Below are 24,218 nucleotides of genomic sequence, written 5' to 3' on the forward strand. Positions count from 1 at the left end.
TGCACTTGCTTAGTTATGGCGCGTGTGTCTGTGTGCTAGTGCTGTAGTCATTTGACCTCATTTGCCCACATTTTTTTGAATCAAAATTGCAGTTTCTTAAACAAACAGAAGACAAAAGGAAAATATTAAAGAGGTCTGATGCGTGTTAGGTAGCATATACATAAAGGTGAGTGTATTTCATGGCTCTACGTGGCCCCTAACTCCATGCTCTCTGCCCCACTGACCAAGAATGATTAATAAAGGGCAGGGAGAGCGACGGAGGCAAAGAGACGCAGAGAAACTGAGGGAGAGACAGAGAGATACATGAGAGACCTAAGGAGAGATGGGGGGGGATAAACATCAGCCTTGACTTTGGCCTGAGGCTTGACTCCCATGTGAGACCATTTTTGTTCTTTAAATCTCACATGGAAATCATATGTAGGAAAAAACAAATCCTCACCGTGTATTTCTTCACTGTCTTCCAGTGTGTGTTATACGTCCATATGCTGCTTCATCAATCATATGTTAAGTTGCAACCGTCAGGGGTCAGCTACTCAGTGGGCTGTGTGCAAAAAAAGGCCGAACTAACCCCCGCGGCGTAAGCATACAGATGGGCTTGTTATATTGTATGATTATGTACATTGTGCATGAGCGCACAGCAGTGTATACATTCCTGTGTGGTAGCCTCATGTTTAATTCACACCTCGTGCATAATTGAGTCAGCGAGTGGATTTTCTCCACTCTGATGGAAGCAGCGGGCCTAGAGGATCAGCTGTTAGCAGGAAGCCCACAACGCTGTAATAACATGACAGCGGCCAGCAGCGACGGACAGGCTGTCTGAGTCTACCAGATGTTCCCCCTTGTGCCCTTTCTAAGATCCTCTTGTACTCTGCCTGCTTTGCCCTCTGGAGCTGGTGGGTTTGCCAGGCTCCTGCTGACAGTTTGGGGCGGAGCTCGGAGGAAGGAGATAGTGCAAAGACAAAAATGGGGATTTGAGGCTGTGATTGAGAGAGACAGGATGCGAGATGTAAGTCTCTATGGAGACTATTATCTGTCTTAGCTATTGATCGAAGGAGACTGTGAGCTGAAAGAGATGCACACAGCAGCACACTCACTTTTCTATAGTTGCATCATACTGTATATTCTCCTGGGGCTGCAAACAGGCTTTACTTACGTATTTCTCACATACGGCACATGCGAACGTACGTACAGACACTTTGAAATGAAGTTCTCACTCAGACGCAACAATAGACGTGCCCATTTCCTGCAGGTGTCTTTGATTAAGCTGGGAGGAGAAGATGCTTCTATTAAAAGCTGTGTGTGTGTGTGTGTGTGCGGGCGATGCAGGGATCTATTTTGGCTGTTATTAACAGCGAAGGATCAGAAAAGATGGATGATGAGAGACCTCATGAATGGTATCCCAGAATTCCTCCTGCGCCTCCAATACAACTATCAGCCAAAAGTAAAAAAAGAAGAAAGAAAACCTGATCGATGTCTGTTTGCAGCATCTGTCTCCTGTGCAATCACAACATACAACGTGCAGCCATTTTTACGCAGCTGAATGGATGATGACTCTGACATCAAATGAATAATTTGACATTGTGGTACACACTGTAAAGCACTTCCATCTGTCTCTTAGGTGACTGACTGTACATGAACGTGTGAAACACATACACACTTTCTACAGCTGTGAGTGTTGCGGACGTTTAAAACCGCTGGAAACTCAGCATGCGACTTCGATTGACAGTTGAGCAAAAACCTTTTCTCGCTGTTGTTGTGATTAGCCATGTGAGCAGTAGGAGACTCTCCCAGAGTCTAGACACTGTTGGCGGCTGATGGAACGGAGCGATGCTGAGGATCTGATGGACGTTGACAAATCTGCATGGCGTGACCATGGCTTGGCGTGAAAGAGGGTCACTGTGAGTCTGAAATCTGATTACAAAGATGCCCAATGTCTCCCTGTTTGAACCTACTTTGAACTTCATCAATGAAGTCAAAATGCAGGTGTTTTTCTTCTTATTGTTATTATTATTTCAAATACTCAAAGACTTTGGGGTGTGGTAATCATAGTGTTTATATTTAAAGATGAATACATTTTAATCTTGATAGTTTATACATGAACAAGGGCTGCATGGCTGCTACGGTTTCCTCCCACAGTCCAAAAACATGCAATATGGGCACCGTAGGTGTGAGTGTGAGAGTGAACGGATGTTTGTCCCTATATGTGGCCCTGTGACCCCGCCTTTCGCCCTATGTCAAGCCGAGATTGGTGCCAGTGACCCTCATGTGGGGGATAAAACGGTAGAAGATGAGAGTGTGAGAGAGCGAGATGTGAGATAACTCGAGTGAGAACATGAGTTTTAGAAGCCAATTTTGGAATTGGAATTCTGATGTAAAATTGCACAACTTAAGTTAGTGTAATGCAGCAGTGAAATCTAGTGTTAACAATGTGTTGCCCACTTTGCATCACATTTAGATTTGCCTACTTCCTCTGGCACATCAGCAAATTCGTCAATGCTTGCTGATCATACCAATAGAGATGAATACAGAAGTGACACAAGCTCCAAAGCTTCTGGGTGAACCGCGTGCGAGTGTGGGTTAATCACATAAATGCACCTCTCATATCAGGAAGTGCCTCTCAATGGAATCATCCACTTGACAGGCGATGCTTTGGCTCCGCAAAGATATTTGCAAAGTACTAAAAAAAAAGAGAAAAAAGAAAAATAAAAATTGGGATTGAGTGAACGTGGGAATACAGCAGCACCAGAGAGCTCGGTCAGATAAGTAGAGACATCTGTTCTACTCGCTGGAGAGAAGTTTCTGACAATGGGCTTCATGAAGCTGAAGAACCGTGAAGCACATAACTCCTCTAAATCCCGTGAAATGTCGGATCAGGCTTTGGCACTGATGGTGGTGATCGGCTATTAGATTATTGACCCTTTTGTACTGATGTGGATACTTTTGCCCTCTGTTTGATTTATAATTGCGCTGATGCCTTGTATTCATGTCACTGTGTGTTGCCTTCACCTCTTCTGATACTGCTTTCTAGGCCAGGAGTCCCTAAGAGGTAGTGAAATCTCCTTTTGTCACATTAAAATAAAAAAATACAGTTAACGGAATTAATTTAAAAGGAAACTTTGCAAACATTTACTCGACATTTTCATAAAATATAAGAGTAATACTGCGTCGGCTGCGGCTGTATTTGTTGAAACTGATGTTCCAGTGTAAGAGCTTAAAGGACCAGACCAGTGTTTCAGCCCATTAACAGCAAATATGTACACTCTCTGTATTACTGCTGACTATTATCTAGAATATGCTGTAGTGTTTTAGATTGCCAGATACTGTATGTTCTTCCTCGCGCTCCGCTGTTTTCACTTCATTTCACCCAGCAGAAACCATCATTTAGGTGATTCATCAGCAGGGTTACCATTCCTGCTCCGGTGTTGACAAAGTTACTACACCTACTATTACCCAATAGCTGTTGGATTTAATCACACTGACAATGCAGCTTTAGCAACGATGAAATGAAACCTCTATTATTCTGCTCTGAACTGATTGGTTACAGAGGAAAACACTTGAAGTCTTAACAGAATTCAGTTTTCATGGGAAATAATGTGGAAAAGTTGGATTAGATATGCTCTACTGTTGGTATGGCTGGACAGAACCATCTCTTTTTATGGTCCTCCCGCCACTTTTGCAGAACATCTTCATTATCGGAATTTATTAGGAGAAGAAAGAAGGGGAGTCGGTGAGTTGTGTGTGCTAGAGCGTCTCTTTCCTCACAGCGGCTGACTTCTGTCTCCCCCTGAAGATTCAGCCCTCGGATTGAGACACGGCAACAGTAACGCAAGTGATCGAGAGCGACGTGAGTTTGATACTCACTCAGTAGAAGTTGGACTAATATAACTTCTGTCGTCTGCACGAGAGGCGGAGATGCATGGACTGGAGAACTTGTACATTGTGAGAAATGGAGATGAGCGAGAGCCAGGAGTAAATTGCTTCTGGACGTGTCTTTGTGAGTTTACCTGAGTGTGGTTTGCACACCTGTCTGTGTTATCATGCTGCTCATTGATATTAGGAGCCACAGAGTCTGTGACATGTTGACACAGCACTCGATGTTACTGCTGTGATAGTTATAATATAAAAACTCAAGCGTACAATATGTCATATATTATTCATCCATTTATAGTACATTTTCTGACTTGGTTAGATTTCCTTTTATTTTCTTTATGCACAACCTGTGCTAATAATAATTTGTAGGATAAAACTGTGTATGCTGTGGCGATATTCAAGTGCCGAGTCATAGCTCATGGTAGAGGCAGGAAAACATTCCATATTGTGATACAGTGTTGTCTTCTGAATTTTGATCTTGTTGTATTGTGGCTATAAGAAATTTGAAATTGGAATGTCATGATCACTTAGGTAATAGCAATAGTGAGCCACCCTTGAACTGCATCACCTCAAAGAGGTGAACGTGGTAGGACTGTTAAAGCTCCTCATGTGCTGTGTTGGCCAGGACACTCATATACTCTTCTTAATCTCAGTGAGACTTATCCTGGTTAAAGAAAGGTTTAATAATCTGACTTGCCTTGATTTTGACTGAACAGAAACTGACTAAACCAAACTGAAGCTGAACTCAACTGGGATGGAATTACCAAAAGGATCCGGAGCTGTAATTGCACTCGGAGGACACTATTTTGTGCAAAGGTTGCACTTTTGGAATGTATGGTTGCACTAAGGATGTGATATTTTACGTTTATATTTTTGTTGTTGCGATACAAACATATTCAAAATGCATTTGTTAATAACACCTTGTGGCTCCAGTTGCGTTCTCGTGTCCTTCCCGCTAAACCATCCTTCAAACCTAGACACGGGTCCCTAGCAAATTTATTAACTCTGAACCTCGAGCGAGTTACAGATGGATGTGCTCATCTGTCATGGAGAATAATCTGGAGACTGTGGACCCTTGAAGACTTTAACCATAGGAAAATATTAGCCAAGTCATTATTCATTATCCGTTTTGTTGTTATTCTGCCTCTGTTTGTGAGCAGAAAAGATGTGACGTTATTTGTATTCTGCGTCCTTCATCTGAAAATGGATTCTATCAAGCAATACTATCAGACCTGATTGAAGTAGGCACGATATTGTCAGCATGATATCGGTTTTGGCCGACATTGGCTTTAAAGTGTATTCTTGGATCTTGGCGAGATCCCTCGATATGACCCAGGTCTAAAACAGTAGATTGAATTAGCTTCGACCCTCTTGACTTCTATGTTTGCGCCCTTTTCTGCTTTCTTGTTTATTTATTTTGCACAATGAAGATAATGTGTTGCATGTTCTCCTTGTGTGTGTGCATGTGGGTTTTGCAGATTTGGGGATTAGGCAAAATGGACACTCTTTTTTGACCATGAGTGTGAGAATTACTCACCACCAGAGTTTTTCTTTCTTTCTTTCTTTTCTTTCTTTATTTTTTGATAAATCAGCTAAAATGTTTTAAGAGAAGGTGTTTTCATAAGCAAATTACACACAAACCCTCATTTATGTTAAGTTCAGTAGCATAAAGCTTCACCTGGCCACTCGGTTGTCATCACACTCAACAGCCAGTTTGTGTTTTTTTTTGATGGCGTCCACAGGGTCACTTGAGCGAGAAGATTGTCAAACTAAATGCATAGCAGTCGCCTCAGCACTGGAGTGAGACAATTAGCTAGAGTGTTGTTTCATAACTGAATATTCTCAACCCTCTAACCTAACCTCATTAATGTCTTACTGACTTTCACTGCTGCCTCTGTCGACGCGTTCCTCCCTGCTCTTCTGCTCTGCCAATATTGTTTATTACTCTGAGATTGATCTTCTATTAAAAATACACTCCTCGTAATGGCTGTTGTCGCTTAGTAACGTAACCACATGGAATGCACTGTGTGTCCTTCAAAGATTAACTTGAATGTACCTGCAGAAGCACTTCTAATGGAAAAGGAAATAGAATTTGAAGTAAGAAAATATACATAAATGTTTCCTATAAAATGTAAACAGCAATGCACATCTTTTCTGCATCTCACACACTGTGTTGATACCTTTAAACATCTAGCAAATGAACAGCAATAGCAGGTAATGGCACTGTTGTCAATGGTCAAATTGTTTTTCTACATTTTGTTCAGCAAACAAACAATAATACTGTGAAACGCTCACATTGGCTGGTCTTAATGGCCAAATGGCCTAATGATAAATCTGTCTGGCTCGACTAACTTACTGCCTCTAACAAGTTGGTCTCCATTAAAAAAAAAAAAAATCTTCCTTCATTTATGGATTAACACATTTTTTTAACGACTTGTGTTTTTGCAGTGCAGTGCTGCACCACTTTTCTCCTTAATGTTACTGCAAAGCACAACTGCCAATGTCCCGTAGCATTTTCACAGCGAGTGTTTGTGGGGGCGGATGACAGCGGGAGTTGGTGTGAATAAGGTGGACAGAGCCCTAATGCAACTACAAAACAACCCCACCCAAGTCCTCAATAATTCATCTGTATTACAGGCAGCGACTCCTTGCTCATGTTGTTATAGTAATGCGATGGGCTATCGTCAGAGAGAATAGCACAACTCTCAGTGTTCCACTGTCTCTGGTTATTCCCACTTTAATCAAATTGGCGCCGCTCTTGTTTAACTCTCCACAGCACCTGCAGTAATCACAATGTAAACAGCGTTCTTGACAAGACAGTCAAAGCTGAGAGTGCATTTCATGCTCATTCCTACATGAGATGTGTGCTCCATAAATATTTCAGTTAAAAAAAAAAAAAATTTTTACTTTAATATAAAAGAAAATATTGTCAGAAACACCTGTGGGTGTTTTTTGGCTGAGGAGTGTGGAGTTTGCATGTTCTCCCCGTGTGTGCATGGGTTATCTCCAGGTACTGCTGCACATAGATGGGAATGTGAGAGTGAATGGTTGTTAGTTGGCCCCTGTGATGGACTGGTGACCTGCTCAGGGAGGGTGTACCCCACCTTTTGCACCGTCACTTCGTGAGCTCCCCTCACAGTTAAAAATGAACGGTGGAAAGGTGACAGAAAGTAAAAATGAGAAAAGGTCACCGTGGGGGATCTGATCAGGACTTGAGATAATCTAATATCTCTCCAACTGGCATCTAATTACCTGCAACCTCATTGTGGGAACCTGTATATATTCAACATGATATAATTATATCTCTCATAATATTAAGTATTATGGCTTACAATAGCTCTCCGACAGCCATAAAGCATGCAATTATAATTTGTGCATTAACACCATCCATGGTTCCCCTGCGGTGTTATTTTTATTATTTGAAGCCTCATAAGGGAAACTTCATGATTTGTGACATACATAAACCAAATCTGATGTGACTTCATCAGTGGGTGGGTATGAAGGTTTTCCGCTCCTCTGTGTCTTCGGTCTCTGTTCCAATGAAAGATCCAGTTGTTGTTGTAAATGGCTGTTAGCATTCACGCTGTGGTTTAATGAGCAATTCTATTCCAAAACTCTGTAAATATCTTTTTATTAGGAGGCTATTAAAGCGTTATCTACATTTTAGTTGTTTATTCAGCAATACTAGTGGAAATTTGACATTGGGGTTGGGTTTCACTAAATAGATGAGGAGTAATGGGTATAGAAAGTGGTTCTTTTTCAACCTACATCATGTTTGTCCTCATTACCCACTGTACCTTGTGCTTGCTCTGTTGGAGAATTCTGATTTTTCATGCTCCGTTCTACTCATCATTACCTTTGTGAGATATCTGCCTTTTTCTTCCCTACAAATCCAGGCATTCGTCACTTTTGAAAATGCATTACATATCTGTGTTTGTACCCGTGCCTGTGAATTTCATCAACAATATTTACTCATGTTGTGCGTTTGCCAAAATAGGAATCTGAAGAACTTAGAAATTCCCAAAAGATGCTCTTTGTGATGGAACCATAATGTAAAAATACATCGTCCCTTGTGTGTGTGTGAATATTTATTTTGGGTTTTTTTTGTCTTTTGGTTTCGCCTTGCTCCTCAGAGGAGTCCTTTTTTTCCAGTGGTCCAAAAACTCACCAACATCTGGCTTTTTTTCTTCAATGGGGAATAGACGCACTTGGCATTCACTCCTGCATCAAACGACTCAGTCAGTCGATGCAGGTTTTTATCTTCGGTCGGCCTCAAATTGTTCAGTCGTTGCAGAGTTTGAAAGTGACACTGAAATAAAAGGTAACCATGCACTATAACCAGGGCCGGCTCTCGGCATAGGCGATATAGGCGGTCGCCTAGAGCGCCATCTGCTGGAGGGGCGCCGCAAGGTGACTAGTGATGAGTATACAGTCACTTTTGAGCGCGACAAACACGCTCGTGGACACACACACACAATCTCGCCTAGGGCGCAAAATTAGGTAGAGCCGGCCCTGACTATAACCATGACACTGTTGGTGCTCTCTTTGGTGCTTTATGGGGGTTGTGGTAGAGTGGGCTGTCTTCCATCTGGAAGGTTGGGGTTTGATCCCCAGCTTCACTAATCTACATGCCCATGTGCCCATGTTTCTGGGTATGATAGATGTGATAGAAAAAGCCACTTCATACATATATGCTATATATACACACACTGATGAATGTGTATGTGAAAGGGTAAGTGGCAGAAGGCAGTATAAAGTGCTGGTAATGATCACTGAGTCTAGAAATGTACACTCATTTTACCATTTACTGTCTTTTCTTACATGTTGGCCACTCACTGAGGGAAAAAGTATTTAATGGCCTTTATTTAGCTGCTTTATACTTGCTATACTATACTTGTTCATGTAGGTTTTAAAATAGATATTCAGTCCAACATAGAACTGGACTGAAGAACAGAACGTGAGTGTGAGTGTGAGTGTGGTGAGGTTGAACAATGTCTGAGAGCAGATTGGAGTGGATGGCGAGTGAAGAGTGGGAGCCATAAGGTGGCTGACTAACATAGCCCTGTCATGAAGGATGTTATCTTTATACAACAGTGGTTGATACACACTGTAGTCCCTCCACTGCCCTTCAGCTGTGCTCAGTGATTGCACATTTGGCTAGAGTGTCACTTCCCACTTTCCTATTATCCAGATGTGCATTATCCTCCAGCTGGTGTTTATCACTGTAGATAGGGGCCCGGGTCACCTCCAGACAGCTCACAGGTAATGGGCCCTGACATCTGAATTAGTCTGCTCTTTCATAGTGTGATTAGCAAGCAGCTTAGGATTCTGGGTGGGGGTGTTGATACGCAGACACAAACAGGCAGGAGCGATTGGCCGGTGGGACGCTGTCTCTGTGGTTCATGATGGGAGGCTTGCCAGTAATAGGGCTCATCACAAAGTGGTCACGGTGTTGGTTTTGCAGATGACAGGGTGGGATGGAGCGGCTGAGAGTGGCCAGTGCAATAATGTGTTTGCACTGGTGATTTAGTCACTTGAAGTGTATCATTTTCCATTAGCAGATACACTGAACAGCTAACCAAGCTGCTGCTCTCATCAGCGTTATGTACAGCTAAGTCTTTAAATTTCACACCAAAATTCTCCTTGCGTCTCTGTGTCTTGGCTGTGTGACTGGCTGCTCCAGCTGTTCCACTCATCCCCTCCACGGCTCTTTTATTATTCCTTGGCTGTGTGATTCGCTGTGTGCTTGTGGCATCTGGGGAATGGCTGGCTTTGTAGAATCTTAATAGTGGTGAGCTTGTGCCGAGCTCTCCAATTGCCGCCTGCTGCAGGCGTGTGACTGAATGCCAATGAGACATCAGGTTGGAGGTAGGAGGTTTCAAGCTCAGCCAGCCGGGATGTAAGTGGTCGTAGAGCTCTTTACCAAGAGAGGAGCACACGTGGTGGCTCCCAGGAGCTGCACAGCAAGAGGTGCTCCATGTTTTAGCATTATCTCTGTGTATAGTCATCCGTATGCACCCCATTTTGTGCCTTTCTGCCAAGGATTTAATCTACAAGCATTCAGTTTGACTTTGCACCACTTCCCTCTTTTTGATTACGCAATGTGAACACTCTCCTTTTGGGTCAAGTTATATATTTTTTTCTTAATCTCAAATGAGTATCGCAGTGATGATCTAAATACTCCATCATTATTCCATCTCCGTCTGAGTCTTCACCTGTTGTGTTATCGCTTAACTGCTTCAAATGCTCAAACTAGCTTCAGCATTAGTGGAAACATCTGTACAGCTTGCACCTGCTGTGCCATTTCTATGGGGACACCATGTGATGTGAAGAAAAACGCTGTCATGAAAGCAGTTCACTTTTTACAATGGTGAATATTTCATACTCTGTGTTTTCCCCCACAGAAGGACAACAAAACATAAAACAAATGCACTCAGAGAGCACAGACCTCCCACAAGACTCTAACACTTTGTCACCTGCGTTTTAAATCCCGGCACCTGAAATGTTTACATTTTGTTCCACTGGATCCAGAAGACTATTACCATCTTACATAAGCATGACACAATTTATCCTGATGTGTCGGGTGTTGCTGAGATATACACATCTGAACTTGTTAAATGGGACATCCCAATTGCTGCCAAATCTGTAATCTGGACCACATCCTGATTAGATTATTCTGATGGTAGAGTGACTGATACTGTGTACACATACCAGATTTCCTTCAAATATGACACGGTTTGACATGTTGGGTAGATTCTGCATAACATTTAATGGGGACATATTTGGATGATCGTCTACCCATAACAAAGACAACCAAAACTATTGTAGTATGTTATTATAATAAACATTAGTATTGATTCTCAGATGGTGTAACATTAGCAAGGATGCTAGGGAGCTTGCTTTTCCATGGTCCTTGGTTTTACTGGCAAAGGATGACAGAAATCTGTAAACGTCTGCTATGTTTTGACATATTTGACTTATTCACTGCAGGTGATTCAAAAACAGCACAGGACCTGTTTGTGTACGACTGATGGAGAACTGTCTCTCTCTCTCTCTCTCTCTCACACACACACACACACCAGCACATTAATCTGTCTCTTTCACAGCATGCACATGATTCTCCACATGACACAGATGTTGCTAACAGTGTGATGCAAGGATGGGTGGATGCAGAGGCCCCCGTCCACCACGTCACTGCCTAATCTGATTACAGATGGCTTCACACAGTAGTCCCACCTGATGAGGGTGCAGCATCGGGGAAAGGACAGATGGAAGAGCCGTGGTCGCTAACAGCTGTGATTAAACTCTGTTGTGTAATGTACAGTCGTGGTGCTGGGATGAGGAAAGGATTGCACTTCACTGCAGCACTACCGTTTATTGTAATGGTTATATAATCACCAGGGCTCTACGGTAAGAAATTAGTGACAGATTCCATCCCTGCTTAATATACAAATTTGTCAGTGGTTTTATTTGTTCGTCATGCGTGAGAACAATTTGCAGTATCTCATATAATTACAGAACAACAACTTCTGTCATTCAGTAGAATGTGTTCATATCAGACGCTGCTGCATGTAGCACGTATTTCACCGCTGATTAATTAATCAGAATCAGGAGGCAAAAGTGGCTCATTCTTGCGTGCGTCACATCACGTTCATTATGTTTTTTCTAGCATCTCTATATCCACCCCCCAATGTGACTTCAAGGCAGCAGCAGTGTGTATGAGAAGCAACTCGAGCTGAGTGGTGGCAGCTGGCGCTGAAGGAGCTTGATTTGCAGGGTACCAGCCACACTGAAAAAACCCCCACTGGAATTTGTATTTATTTATCGACTTATTTTTAAATCAGATTTTATTTGCAAAAGTGAAGCATATTTAGGAGCTATTCTGCACCTGCATACAGGTATTTAAAGAGTAAGTTGCATTTGTATGCCGTTACATGTGCCATGTATGGTAGCCAACTCACCTGGCCACGGTTCATCCATTTAATCAGGACATCTTTAAACTTTCTGTTTAGTCCAGATTCACATGAGCCACAGTATCTCACATTCTGGGAATTACTGCTACATTTCATGAAGTGAAAAAAACATTTCCCTTATACTAACGTGCATGGTGTGATTCGATGACTTGGCTTTGTTCAGTCCGTTTGTCAGTTCGCCGGTGATACTCAGTCATTTTAATTGTTCTCTTGCAGATCTTGTCATTGCTCTTCAAGTTTCTGTTTTTTGCTGATGTGGGTGGCGTGCAATTAATTTGCATTGCCTTAGTTTGTTTTTCATTTGTTATTTGGCATTAGCTTTCATTATTTCTTTGCAGGCATGACATTCAACCGACCACTTGTGTTTTTGAGAATGATGGAAGCAGTCAGGTCATTCCACACCGCCACCTCACTTAGTTAGGAGAAGGGTTCTCTTCAGAAGGTTAATGTGATGTGAAAGTGCCCTTTAAGTTTACAGCATCAAAAACATTCACTGTTGTTCACTGCAATGATATATGTCATTGTAAAGGGAGGATATTTTGAATTTTTGGCCCTCTGAGCCAAAAGTTCAGCATCTTTGCAATCGTTTTGGCCTGTGTTTCCAGATTACACACACACACGCACACATGTTTGTTTGTGGTCTTCATTGATTTGGAAGCATTGTACCGAAATGTAACCAAAACCAGTCTAACCCTAACCTTAATCTAACCACAATTCAAATCTTAGCTCTAAATTTAACCAAATGAGAAATGGGGCTGTGTTCTTTGCATGCATGCACGCGCGTGCAAGTGCTCCATAATTTATTTATTTATATTTGTTCTCTAAAGCAACACTTGATTCTGTTGTTGTATTCACCATGTAGTCATCAAGGTCGAAAACCCACTGAGCCTGTTTTTGTCTTGGTTCATAAAATTTGCAAGTTGCAGCCTGCCATGATTTTGGTTTTTTACATATAGATGAGATTAGTAAATATGTCATCCAGCAGTTTCAGTCTTTTCTGATCCAATTTCTTCTGTATCCGTGGCATTATATAAGTTTTTATAAAGATTGTCAGCAACAAAGAATCCTCAGACTCCGAGTATCTCTTGCTCTTATGAAGGAAGCGTCCTCACTGTGGCCATTATAAATAACGATATACTGTACATCTAGTAGCAGTGACTAAGTCTTCTTACTGCATGTCCAGAGAGGCAGACTGGCCTCTGAATACAAGGTACAGTGATGAGTCAGGTATTTGCAATTTTAAAAAATTGTGTCGCAGCGCACCAAAAATAAACATGGGCTGACATCCACAGCATCGGAGCTGATGTAAACAAATTCCCATAATCCCGTAAAACAGGTTTAACATCAGTGTGTGTTTGTGTCTTATGCAACATAAAAGCAAGCGACATAAAAGTTTGTTTATGAGGTACAAACTCTACAATAAGCCTTTGAAAAAGTTTCCTTAGCCCGCATTAAGAGAGACGCCGCCGTCATCAATTAAAATTCAGTTTGACACCAGGCTGCCACTGCTTCTCTTTGTGTGCGCTCATCGTATGTGAATGCTTTGAAAACTTGCTTTACACATCGCAATACAAAATTATTTTGTTTCATCTGGTTTTCAAACGAACGTGAGATTATAAAACTAGGCTTGCACTTAATACATAAAATGTCTCTTGCCTATATGCATTCAGTGTGAAGTTGTGCTAGCATCACCAGTAATTAAATTAGAACATGTTCCTGTTCTAATGCATGCGAGTGTTTGCTGACAGGCTTTTAATCACTCTGAGCTGCAGAGTCGTCAATAACGCTGTATCTCATAGTAAAACACTTTCCTGGCAACTTTTCCTCCTTTCTTCAAGGACAAAATGTTTTCTACACCTTAATATGTGATCTCAAGTTTTAGTTTTATTTAGATACTGATCTTTTCTCTCACTGTCTGATGTCACGCTGTCTCGACAAGTCAAGGCCTGTTGTCAGCATTGCAGAGGGATTTATGGAGGAGTTATTCTGTCTCATCTAACTGCACAATAGCCTCACCTTAAAGGTAACTAAGATACAGTGTATGATGGAGCCGTAGTTGTCGTCTAGTTACTCATTTGCTGGGCTAAATGTAACACAATCTGCTCTCTATGTTCATGATTATTTTGATAATATAAAATTCCGAAATGTTTCCTTCAGTGCTTCCTATCATGTCAACAAACGTGTCAGGTTTCATATTGTGTGTTGGGGCTGTGCTGTGAAGCTCCAGGCCACATGATGCAGTGTGGCATCGCGATCTCTCCTCTGATTCATTACAGACTGAGCCAGTTTGTGTTTTGACATGCTTGACTCTGACCCCCGAGCCCCGGTCTGTCTGGATGGCTGTTTTTATACCTGTTTGCACAGCCCTGCCTCAGGCATTAACCCACACATGAACATACACCTGCAAACTAATCCAAAACGACATATTCACATCGACACACAATAACGTGCTCGTGCACGCAGTCGCATCACACAATGGTGTTGCAACAGGGTCAGGGCCCTGAGCTGAGGGGGTGCTAGAATGGCTGGTTATGTTAGTCCACAACAGTTTTGTTAGAAGCCCCAAAACTCTGTGATTGGCTGTGTACAAGAGAGCATCAAGAGTTGTAAACCATAAAATGAGGCCCCATGTTAGTAACTTGCTGCCAAATGTTTTTTTAATTTAATTTAAAAACAAGGCATTGGTGGATGAGATTGTGTTACACTGACTTTATTACTTATGCTGTACTTATAGTTTAATTTGTATGCGGAAACATGGCTGGTAGTTTTGTCAAATAGTCAGTAGACAGGCTCTTGTTGGGAGAGGGTTCCAGTCTCAATTGGCGTGTTTCCCACTAGTGCGACTCGCCTCAGCACGGCACGGTTATTTTGCTTTTCCTTTAGTGACAGTACCTGGTAGCTGGTACTTTTTTTAGTACATTCTCTGAAGAGGTTCCAAGCGAGCTGAGAGACTATGCGTGACGTCGTCAGACTGGGGTGCACTGATTGGTCACAGGAAGAGGCACAAGAATCAAACCAAACAATGCCAAACTCAGAAGATCAGTTAAAAGACACTTAACAATCCTTAAATCTCCAACATTTACCAAGGAGATGTGTAAAGTCTCTTCATTTAAACAGAGGAGTCTGGTGTATTTAACAGCCTGTGATCATGAGTCGGGAGCTGCATCACAAACTCTGCTGCTGTATTTCAGTGTAGTGACTGTGTCAGACGGAGTCTGTGCTCCGGTCATGGAGGAAGTAACTGATTCTAATGATTCAGTGCACTGAAACAACCACTTTACAAGTCACTAGTCCCACATCGAGTAGGTACTATAGGAATGGAACACAAACTAAACCGCCTTTTACCCTATGTCCGCTGAGTTTGGCGCCAGCGACCCTCATGAGTAGGATAAAGCATTTATACTTTGAAATGTGCATCAAAGTCTGGCAGTATTGCGTTTACTGTGGTGTGAGCAAGTTTAACTGTCAGCAGGTTGACATTTAAACAGTTAATCACTCAGAAAAGGTTTCCTTTGGGGGCACTAATACACCTGGACTTGTGAAGACAACGCTTCTGAAGTTCTGAATTTAAAGTGAAATTTGGTGCTGTAATTTTCAATAATGCATAGAGTCATTTCTGGGGATACATTCTCTCTTTGTGCACAGTATTATTGACCACTCTGGTTATATTTTACACTTCATATTATCCAATAAAAAAAAAGTTGGAAAGCTTAAATTGTTTCCCACCCATTCACAGCACAGCAGCAGCTTTGCTTGAGTAATACCGCCGTCCATTGTTTGACAGCATTGTTTTCATAAATGGATTCAAAACTTCATACAGGATTGTTGTCTGTGTTTCTGTGAAGACAACCAAAGAATTTTACTAGCATCTACCGCTTCAGTTAAAGCTGGGATAGACAGCATTCATGTAATGTCATTCATCAACAGTTTCATAATTACCTTTCAGCATAATGTAAATCAAGTGATCCGTGAAAAAACGTAGATTCCTGTGCCTCCTCTGTAAGCTCAGTTACAGTACCGGCCTTAGGGAAATCTCTTTGACCTTAGGACAGATCAGAGAGAGAGGGAGAGAGAGGGAGAGAGAGAGAGAGGGAGAGAGAGAGAGAGAGAGGAGAGAGAGAGAGAGAGAGAGAGAGAGAGAGAGAGAGAGAGAGAGAGAGAGAGATTAAGGCGCTGCTCCTTCTACTCAGAATCTGCACACACACATCCCCTCTGTGTAAAGGTCACTAACATATTAGCAACCCAGCAAAGCAATCTAAAAAAAGAAAGAGTAAATGTAATAAATGGTGAGTCAATATTGGTGGTGCACGTCAAAGATGGAGGCTTTGCCTTTGCCCATTTGTAGCGGGTGAAGCATGTGGGAGGGGCTCAGGACAGAGAGTATCTAATGATCAGGGAGTGACACTCAGCAAATGACTTTTTTACACCTATCTGCCGTAGGGCTGTCACTTTTTATTCGATATTTGATATTGAAAAGATAAACTGCGTTTAGATGCATGTTAAAAGTCCGATTTTAGTCGGACTAGGACAATAATTTGGTTTTCTTAATGTCATGTAAATAAAATTGAGCTAGACTTAGTCATAGTCTGATTAGTCCTGCATTTATATGCTCAATCGGACCGGAATTGGACTTGGTGTTATGCTCATGCACGAAAATGTCTTCCCTGGTCTTTGACCTGGAAGTAGAAGGAGACGACATACTGTATAAACTGCAGTGCTGTTGCCGGAAGTCATACAGCGGTGGTGTCTTTCTTTGGACAACACAGCAACCACTGGCGATTTAAGCAGCACTCTTTACAATCCAGCAGAGTGCACATAAGGTTTCCTAGCATAGCATATGACAGTGTCAGCTGCAGCAGTGACAGCATCTTGGTTATGCAAGCATACAGCACATGAGGGAGACTCCTCTCTCTGCAGATATCACCCCATGCTTTGGTGGAGAGATGGTGTGCACTGACACAAATAACCTAACCTAATACTCTCTGTAACCTGGCTCATAAATATCTGTTTGTGCCAGGGTCATCTGTCCGCGATGAGTGATTGTTCCCATCTGTGGGTAATATCGTAAATAAAAAGAGAGCCTCACTCGATCCTGATCAGGTTGACAGACTTATTTCTGGCAAATAACATTATAAATCAAGTTGGTAAAATTAGTTAAAAGCTGTCAGAGCCTCCTCCTGTTGTCAGTGATTTCCTACTCTACTGTGTGCTGCATGATATAAATACTCTAATGTTAGCAGTTACAATTATTAAAATTGTTAATAAGGTAATGAGAACTGTGATGTTTGTGGTGTGTAGAGGAGTGGCATCAGTTTTTTTTTTTTTATTTGAACAAATGAATTACGGATCATTATAAATATGTTTGAACTTGCTTGTTGGAAAACGTGATGGCCTTAAACTGCTGACGGCAGCTTTAAAAACAGTTCAATTATTATATCAATGGTTGAGGACTGACAGAGAAAGTGAGCGAGCATCACCAACACTCCTACACAAAGCAAAACATTTTACCTCCGGAGGGAATTGAGAGAAGAGATAAATAAAACAATTGCATAGATAGATAAAAAAAATCCCTTCATTTTTGGTGCAGCTGCAGTGACATATTCTCTGTTTGCGAGAGACAGATGCCCTAGAAAGAGCTTTGCTTTTTGCATTTTTGGATTGTATTAACAGTAAGAGGATGCGAGATTGAAAGAAAAATTGCAGCCAAGGAAAAAAGTCTGTTTGGCAAGCTTTCTCATACAATGTCCCAGGCTCACAGCCATGGAGCGAACCAATTTTGTTGCACGTAGAAACAATCCGTGTAAAGGGACTAAATTACTGTTGCACTATAGAAGTCTAAACAGATGGACGTGTCCAACATCCATCCATCCGTCCCTCTATCCATCTGTCCATCCACTGGTTTCCTTGACAGGGGCCTTGCTCACTGTGACAGACTTATTGACAGGACAGAAAGGATTATTGGAGTGGAGGACAACATGAAAGCTTGTCAGACTGATGTGGAGGTGAAGCTTCCATTTTATCAGCAGGCTGAGCACACCTCTGAGGCATCTGTGGAATCCATGTGGCTCAACCGCGTCTGAGAGACAATCACATTTTGTTAAAAACTAGTCAGACCAGTAGCAGTGTGGACATACGCGGCTGCTGCTGGATACGTTCTTTATTCATCTGGAGGAGTGTAGATGTATGTGAGGTGAATTAATTGCACTGCTGACCTTTTATTAAAGTGAAAAAAGCTTGATTAATTTCATGGTCTCGCTGTCTGTATCTGTTGTACATTTATCTACAAAGCTAAAGAAAAAGCTGCAAAGTAAATCTCTTTATTCAATGGAAATGTCAAAAGTTAATCGCAAATAATAAATGTTTTCTCATTTATAGAAAAATGAATTAGGTGATAAATGAATTTAAAGGGTTGTACATGATAATTGGACAATTTCACGGTGAAACAAGATTTAATATACAAGTTATATGCAAAATTGCATATAACTTGTCTACCCTGACAAGAAAATGAGCTTGTTTAATGAAGTAGTTTTGTATTTTGGATGTGCAAATTATATTCTCAGTATCGATGTTGGTCTGATAAAATCCATAAACCAGCTATCATGTGGGCTGTTTATTTCTTCCTTTATATTACTAGGAGTCTTATCCTTTTGAAATAATTCAGAAGAGCCTCAATGTTGTGATATTGCTCTTGTATCACAAACAAAACATTGAGATAAAGAGAGATTTTTTGTAACATGCAATTTGTTCTACATATTATTAAGAAAAAAAAAAATATTTGCGTAGCTTTGTACCTTGGACAAACATCCTTTTTTAAATAAATTCAGACATGTTGAACATGTGCTAGCCTAGGACACAGATAAATAATCACATTACTTTTCATTTCCCCTCTAGGGCCCAAACTCCATCCCGACACTTCACATAACATGCAACATTCAGAACAGAGCTTGCCTTTGGTTATTTGTTCGCTGTAATGTTCATACGAGGAAACGTGCATCAACTGGTGTCGGTATTTACACAGGCTTTATGCCTTAATACATGGCAACAATTAGTCTAATCCTTGTAGAAAATCTTCTTTTTAAAAGTGAAAACAAAAGATGCAGGTGTCTGTAAAGACTGACTGTATCAACTGTTGATCCTGATAGTTAAATAATACAAAAAAAAAAAAGAAGTATTTGGACTAAAGGTGTGTTGAGGAAAAAGCTGCCACTACAAGGCCCTGCCTGCGTCTGTAAACAGAATGGGTTGATCATCTAATTTGATACACTTGGTGATTCAGGCCTTGGGTATTCAGATCTACCCAGCCACACCAGTGATGTTCCCCAGCTTCATGTCAGAGCTGCACCCTCCCACAACAGGTTTAAATTCTGCTTCAGTTGTCGTCAAAACACAAAGATGTTAAAAGCCTGCTAACAACACTACATCCAAAGTGGCATGGTTTTTGATATATTTTGAAGGACATTTAGCAGCCGGATGGGAATTTTGGAAAGGACTTTTTTACATTTATCTAGCAGTGAGTTAGCTGTTAACTGATAGCCGAGGTAGCTATGTATTATTACAGGAAATCAGGTGTAGGTAGGTACTGTATAACGTGCCAATAAAGGCAGTGAAGAACTCGACTGCCAGCAAGTAAACATGAAAGTAAACAAATGCACCGAGCAACTTTATCTTAAAACGAGTCAAATGTCCTTAATTTCTCGTGAGTTCTTTTCTTTTGAATCATAGTCATATTAGAATTGTGTCTTAAGGGAACCTTGCTTTGGTGGTCTATACTCAGTACAAGACTAATGAACACTGCAATATTATCCATATGTGCATGCAATTGTGCCACAATAAAAAAAAAAATGATGATAATAAATATTACATTGCATGGTAGAGCTGAACAATGAGTCATTTGTAAATTGAAACAACGAAATTAGCAAACTGCAAAGCTGCACTTTAGGATATCTATATACATATATATACATATGTGTGTGTGTGTGTTTGTATATATATATATATATATATATATATATATATACATATGCAGTGGTTAGAATGTGGATACAGTGGTGATGGTAACTCAAGTGATAATATGCTCATTTGGTGTGAGGGGCTTAAATGTATTTCACAGTACGAAAAAAAGGTCATAGTTTGATATTTATTGCACTGACATTGTTCGATTCTTCGGTTAGAGTTTTATTGGACCTTGATCCACATTGGTTCTTACATGGCCCCTCTGTTTGATAGAGGCTCATTTTGTAAACCATCTTTTCAGATATTTGGGTTATTCATCAAAAAAGGGTTTGTTGGTTATCAGAATTCAAAAGAACATGCTGGATTTTCCTTGTCTTCCCATCAGCAATAGATTCATACGCAGAGTAGAAAGACAGTAAAAGAGCAGGGTAAGTGGGTAAAATTAGCCACCTTAGATAATAAGTCTAGGCTCAGGTACAAGTTTCCATGGTAACGGTACTGAAATGGGCTCCATGAAACCAAAAAGTTATCCAGTCTTACTGAGATAATCGTACCTCATGCAGCTTTTTACGCACGCTCAGTGACGGCATCAGTGGGCTAAAATGGGTTGCCGTCGTTGAGATGACTCCGCCTCCCATTCATTCAAGTCTTTATTCATGAGTATTTCTATTATTGGGCGTTCTTGCCTTTGTCTGTCAGTGGATGCTCCTTGATAAAGGTTGCAGACCATGGAGTCACCGAAGCATTTCTGCATTTCCCCTCTCCCTCTTCCACTATCGTCCTTTTATATTTGACCCTGTTTTTACTCTTCTGCCCATCTGGCCTATCCACAGACAAGCACACACATGTATTGTACACACACTCACACACACTTACATGGCCGCAGGGAACTGTGTGAAGGTATGTGTCCAACCACTTGCCCTGAAGTACATCATTCATGCATCGCCTGCAAAGAGGATAACAGTTTTTTTTTTTACTCACACAGCTCTTTGTGCATGCGCTTGGACCCAAGAGCTGTGCGTGCGTGTGTGTGTGTTTGTGTGTGTGTGTGTGTGTTTGTGTGTGTGAATGAAAATGCCCACACGTGTCCCGAGAGCTGACAAATAAAATAGAGAGTTGAAATAAATAGTCCATTGTCGGCCGCAGAGCTGGTCGGGAGTGCACTGCTGTGTTGAAGTAGAAAGCCAGGGTGGATAACAGGATGTGCCTGCCCCACTGTTGATTTAGAGCTAAGTTGCGTGATCCACCTCTGGCTAGTTTCCGTGGCGCTCAGAGCCTGTATTTCCAGATCCCAGGAGTGTCATTTACCACAACATGTGCGCTCCCATGTGTGCTCTTGTGTTTGTGTACTTAGAAGAAGAAGCAGAAGTGAAAGAGGCACTGAGGTCCTTTACTTAAGGACCTCCATTAAAGGCAAAACAAAAAATATCTTAAAAAGTCTTCACCATTGTTGTCCTTGTGTTTTCTTATATGACACATTAGTGCTGGACGATATGGCCAAGACAATTCTTGTGATGCAGTTTTTAAAATGAGTTAATTTTGACAATTCATTTTATTAACACTTGTTTAACAGAGAAACGCATCCTCAATCTGAGGTCAAACAGTCAAAGCAATGACAGCAGTGTTATGCATTAACGTTATATGAATACATATTGAATTGTCATTGATTATTTATTGCCCTGTTCTGTGGCACAAGATGAGTCTGAATTTCCACTTTTGCAACTGCAGTGTGCCAATAACTGTCTTACATACAAGTGTTTCATAAATTATTGTTATTATTATTATTATTAGTAGTATTATTATACTACTACTAATACTACTACTACTACTACTAATAATAATGATGATATAATAGTACTAGTAGTAGTATTGCTGTGGTTACTGTCCACAGTTAATGCAATTAGTTCTAATTTGCATTTCTTCATGTACAGAATTAAAACCAGGTTGTGCAGTGAATATAGTAACTGAGTAAAAAGTCATCTAAGATTGTGTGTATGTGTGGAAGTTATGTAAAATACTTTGGAAAAGTTCTGAAATTTAATTGGTGAAAATGTGTGGGAACCCTGATAATAACTTGTGCACACAAGTTTATATCTTATAATTAAACAAATACAAACCCCTCCATAGAAAACTGCTTTTCCATCCAATTAGACACTGTGTTTTAGTGTCAGCGAGGGCACATATTTCTCTAAGCAAATGGATCTCTTTTACAGCATGAAGTGTCCTCCTATACCACAGAGATACAAGCTTATTTATTAATACAGAGTGGAATTTCAGGACACGGGGACTCATGGATACAGGCCAGAGTCCCTAGCAACTGTCCTTTGAGTCAGGAGTTCAACTAGCAACCCACACGATAGTAATGCAGCTAGTGTATACGTCTGTACGTATGTATTGTTGAATGAAAACACAACCTTTCTAATGTTTCAAAGGATCCACAGTTTACACAATGTATTATAACAGTGGTTATAAAAACAGTGGGAAAGCAATGAATGCTTTGGTCAACTAACTACAGGCATACAGTGCCTTTATTATGCAGACGTGGTCAATGTGTTTTCATAAAATATCTAAAAAACATCAAATACATACATAATATTAGCGGCTTCATAGAGTTGAGAGTTACACATGTATTTCTCTTGAATCTTCTCAAAAACATCATCAAATCTCCCCAGAGTAGGCAGTTTCAGCAATTTCTGATAACTTTATAATCTATAGTCTATAATAAAAAATTAAAAAAAGGAATAGTCATATCTATAATTATATAGAAGTATAAGATGTGTTACATACAGTTGAACACATTCAGCCATTTCAGTGAGGGTGTATATAGTTCAATAATATGTTATCTTTTCGTCTAACTCTTTGTTTAACTGTATATTGTTGTTCATTTTAATCACTGGCTCCTGAATTGCATCATGGGCTATTTTGTGATATTTGTATATTGTTGTCCAAAGAATTGAGATATTGTCTTGTGATGAAACTGGCAACTTTACATATTTACAAGTTACTTATCTGTCATTAACCATTCATTTTCAAGCTATAATTTGTCCTACATTGAATTGGTCTCGTCCAATTTGGAGAATAAAGTACAAATGCAGCGATACCACTTTTTTTCTGACCGTGTACAAATATGATCATTGAAACAATTCGGGAAAAAAAGTATTTGTCTCACTTTGACTGTGAAAGAAACGCCAGATTATATTTCTGCTTGTTTGACAAACATTTACATTTTCCTCTCCTAAAGTATTGGAAGACGGAGGACAATTACTTCATTTTTGCTGCTTTCTTAAAACATGTGGGTTTGACATCAAAAGATGAATATAAGACAAGAGATCAGAGTCTCAGCTTTAGTTTCCACGTATTTACATTAAGACATGTTAAACAATGTACAAGATCGTCTTGTTTGTGTGGAGCACACAATTTCTAGGTGAGCAAACGTATAAGAACAGATAGACTTAAATGAGATTTAAATGATTAATATGCGTTTATTGCCGCACCTGCTCAGCTCACTCGAAGATAAAGTGATAACCTAAGGGGTGCAGCAGTATCAAAGTAGTTTTACAAATACAAGTACAAGTACATGAGGGCAGCACTGGACCTGATACTGGTCTTGATAGTGGTGCATTCCCAGAATAAAAACGTGTAATATTTTAGCAAATGGCAGCATCAGCAGAGCTTAGCCTGAAGATTTCTCTCAAAATGTGAGAGAGTTATCAGCTACATCCTTTTGGTGATGAAATCTCATCTCCATATACTCTGTCAGGGCTGCTAAGATCCTGCTGTAGATTTCACGTCACGTACAATCAGCAATACTTTGAGCCACTGGCTCACATCCAGTGTTTGAAGTCGTCTGCTTTTCCCTCATCCCTTCTCTCATCCCACCACTTTACCGCCCTCAAGACAGTTCCCATCCGTCCCTGCTCATAACTGCAGCATGGCAGCAATTGTTGTGTACTGTGGAGTTTTGTGATAAACGCATACATCTGCATTTACTGTTATGTTACGCACAGCACTCACTGCTCTTACCGCGCAGCACGATGTGAGACAGGGAGATGCAGAACAGCGGGGTGGTGCTACACAGACTCTGTGCGTCGGTAGTTTACATGAACATGTGAGGAGTATTGTGATTTGACTGTTGAGAGGAGCCTCTCCTGTGAAGTTCTTAACCACAGAATTGATCTGTTTACTTCACCCTCCAACGCAGAACTGGCTCATCTGGAGCATGAGCTGGTGGGAGATCTCAGTCGACTAAACTGAAAATCACTCATCAGTCACTAAACGGCCCAGAGCTCTTTCATACAGACATGATTTTATTTTTTCTTCATGCTTATCATATTCATCATCATAGCATATTTATTTTTTTAGTGCCAAAATATACACATAAGTAATAATAATAATAAAAAAGCATCTTTAGTTGCAGCTTTA

The 24,218-nt window shown here is 40.7% G+C and overlaps 1 protein-coding gene across 2 annotated transcripts in view; it reads left to right on the top strand.

The window, feature by feature from the left end:
• The window catches only part of LOC122768113 (membrane-associated guanylate kinase, WW and PDZ domain-containing protein 3), a 123,394-nt gene that overhangs the window by 1,811 nt on the left and 97,365 nt on the right, over positions 1 to 24,218 (top strand). The gene's annotated exons all lie outside the window — the stretch shown is intronic.

The sequence above is a fragment of the Solea senegalensis genome, linkage group LG4 (genome assembly GCF_019176455.1).
Source record: "Solea senegalensis isolate Sse05_10M linkage group LG4, IFAPA_SoseM_1, whole genome shotgun sequence".
Lineage (NCBI taxonomy): Eukaryota > Metazoa > Chordata > Actinopteri > Pleuronectiformes > Soleidae > Solea > Solea senegalensis.